This window comes from Lathyrus oleraceus, chromosome 5, assembly GCF_024323335.1.
Source record: "Lathyrus oleraceus cultivar Zhongwan6 chromosome 5, CAAS_Psat_ZW6_1.0, whole genome shotgun sequence".
NCBI lineage: Eukaryota > Viridiplantae > Streptophyta > Magnoliopsida > Fabales > Fabaceae > Lathyrus > Lathyrus oleraceus.
In genome coordinates, this window is record NC_066583.1 from 243,500,040 (window position 1) to 243,503,269 (window position 3,230).

The 3,230-nt window shown below is 32.6% G+C and overlaps 1 pseudogene; it reads right to left on the reverse strand.

Moving 5' to 3' along the window:
• Positions 1-1,259: 1,259 nt before the first annotated feature.
• LOC127079988 (uncharacterized) lies at positions 1,260-2,538 on the reverse strand (annotated as a pseudogene).
• Positions 2,539-3,230: the final 692 nt, after the last annotated feature.

The window sequence follows — 3,230 nt, forward strand, 5'->3', positions numbered from 1 at the left end:
AACCTAACCTAGAGAGAATTAACTACTCATAGTTTATATTACAATACCAAAATAATAATAAGAGGTTTGCATAAGAATTCCATTGAATAATTGACCTCCAATGACTTCAAATGCTCTCCAGATATGCCTTCCGGTATTGTAAATCGTCACTTTTGGTGTAGAAATTCGTAATCCTCGAAAAAAGTACCAAAATTCCCCTAAAAAGCCTTCATAATGGATTATAACGCGTCAGAAAAGCCGAGAAAAAGGGGCCATCGCGCGCATGATGATCTATATCACGCACGATACAACTTTTACTTCCCATGCACATTTTTGCTCCTTTTTTCACCTGATTTTCACTAAGTCCCTATTTCTCCATAATTAGCTATTTTTTTCTCTTTCTTTGGCCTTTATTCTTCATTTTTTCTCCTCTTTAACTTGTTTTGATCCGTTTCTTCGAACGAAATCATGTAATGGCGGAGTGTCATCACAACCCCAAACTTGAATCGTTGTTTGTCCTCAAGTAACTTGCATGCACTACAAATTCCAAACAGAAAACAAGTTGCATAATAACAATTTAGCATCACCATATAATGTTTTTCTTTACCTGACCATCGTTATAGCTTCCAACTTCCATCCAGAAAATTCGGAAACACCCTCAAACTTTGACAAGTACTCAACTTGTATCTCATCTCATCTTGACTCACTTAATGGATAAGGTAGTCTCTCAATTAAAATGCAAAATAGTTTATACTTAGTTTGACCATGTTTTAATATAACTCATAAAAGAAATAAAAACACACACATCTGAGGTCTTTTTCGGATGTATCATGGCTTATGTTCAGGTAAGATATTTTTGGAAAAGTAGGTTTAAACCATTGGAGTTAGGTGCATAGTTCTCCTTTTATTATCATACCCATTTGTTCCTTCTCAATGGTACTAGAGATTCTACTATTTTGGTCTTTATTATGCATTTTGCATTCTTTTCTTTTTTGAAGAAGTTTCTTTTTCCACTTCTTATTTTCTCAAAATTTGGAATCTTAATTGTCTTTCTCTAGTACCCTAAACTCAAACTTAAAACTTTGCTCACTTCCAAGAGAAACCCCCAAACTTAATCTTTTTTATATCACTTAAGAACTACAATTCTACCTAACTCCCAAGAGAGGGTGGAAAGATAAGATCTTTCAAGTCAGGGACGGAGCCAGAAATTTTGAGTAGTGGGGTCAATATAAATATAACATTTCATTTTAAAAAATATAAATACAAATTATAATTGTTCTCTACGATATGTTCTGAAAATGTTGAACGATTTTTTCATTTTCAACATCAACAAAAATATCTCTCTCAATGTAAGTAACTAAGCAATCATTTAACCAATCATCATCCATGCGATTTCGCATTCGATTCTTGATAATATTCATAGCAGAGAAAGTTTTTTCATTTATTGTAGTTGCCACCAGTAATATCAGAGATAACTTTAAAAGCAAATATATCAACGAGTACACAACATGTTTTTGGTCTCTACGAGCTTGATAGAAAGATCACCAATCCCCTCTAATTCTAAAAATTCACTAGCAGAGTATACATCTAACAAATAGTTTTCAACCTGACAATATAGTGCCAATAATTCAACTTGAGAAAACTCTGAAGGATAAAATTGAGCTAAACGAATCAACCTCTCCTTATCAAATGCAGAAAATGAATCTCTTGGACTTAAATAAGCTACACAAAGGAGCAACTCGATATTCACTTCTGTAAAACGATTGTCCAACTCTTGAAGTTGTCGATCAATCACTTCATAAAACAATCCAACTTGAAAATTATGTAAATTAGATACTTTCTCCCTTTTTCTCTTTGACTTTTTTTGTGCCGGTTGAAAAGTGTCATCCATATCTGGAATGTTAATATCATTATGCTCACAAAATAATGAAACATCATTCAACAAAGAATCCCAACCATTATCTCTTATAGCTTGTAGCCTTATTTTGGACACTTTTACTAACTTCATAGCATTTACGATATCTTGATCACTTCTTTGTAATGCTTGAGATAAATCATGTGTAATTCCTACAACTACTTTCATCAAGTGCAAGATGAAAATAAATTCAAAAGATTGCATATAATTCATCAGCATTAGTGCTTCACCTTTTTTATCTAAATCTATTCCATCTTCCTCAACCATTTCTAGCACATCAATCATAGAAGAGAATAGAGAAACTATACTAAGTAATGTACCATAATGTGAGCTCCATCTTGTTTCCCCCACCTTCTTAATTGTCATTTCTTGATTCAAGCCACGCCCACTAGAGATTTCTCCATGTTCCAATGCTTGTTTCACCTTTGTAGCTTGACTTTCACGAAGAATATCTCGGCACTTACATGATGCTCCAACAACATTATACAAATTAGCAACCAAATTAAAAAATGAAGCAATTTTAGAATGCTTTTTTGCTAATGTCACAAGAGCTAATTAGAGTTGAAGGGCAAAATAATGAATAAAAAATGCAGAACAATTCTCTTTTAAAATTAAGCTTTTAGACCATTGTATTCACCCTGCATATTACTTGCTCTATCATAGCCTTGTCCACGTATTCTTGACAAACTTAATCCATATTTTGCAAATAATGACTCTAAACCTGATTTCAATGCTAGATCACTAGTATTTGAAACATGAACAACACCAAGAAAACGCTCAATAACTTTTCCTTCATTATTTACATAACGTATAACCACAACCATTTGCTCCTTCACTGATATATCACGAGATTCATCAATTAAAATAGAAAATAAATCATCTCCAAGATCATGCAGTATAACTTGAGTAGTGACATTTGCAGCAGCTTTAACAATATCCTTTTGAATATCAGGAGATGTTAACTTAAGATTTCCACGATAATTTTTCCAAACTTTAAAAATATCTTCATTATGGTTAACAAGAAAATTCATAAGTTCAATAAAATTCCCCTTATTTCTTGATGAAATTGACTCATCATTACCATGATAAGCTAAACCTTATACTAATAAATATTGAATGCAATAAATTATACCCGTCAAATGAATTCGATAGTCCTCTTTAACTTGATTGGATTGTTTACACAAGACACCTTCAATGTGTTGCTTTTGTTTCATTAGAGCTTGACAATTTCTCCATGCTTTATTATGAGAGCTATTTACATCTCCAAGATGAACTCGAAACCTTTCACTTTATTTCCTATCTGTAAAGCCTTCTGTTATAAAGGCATCACCGCAAC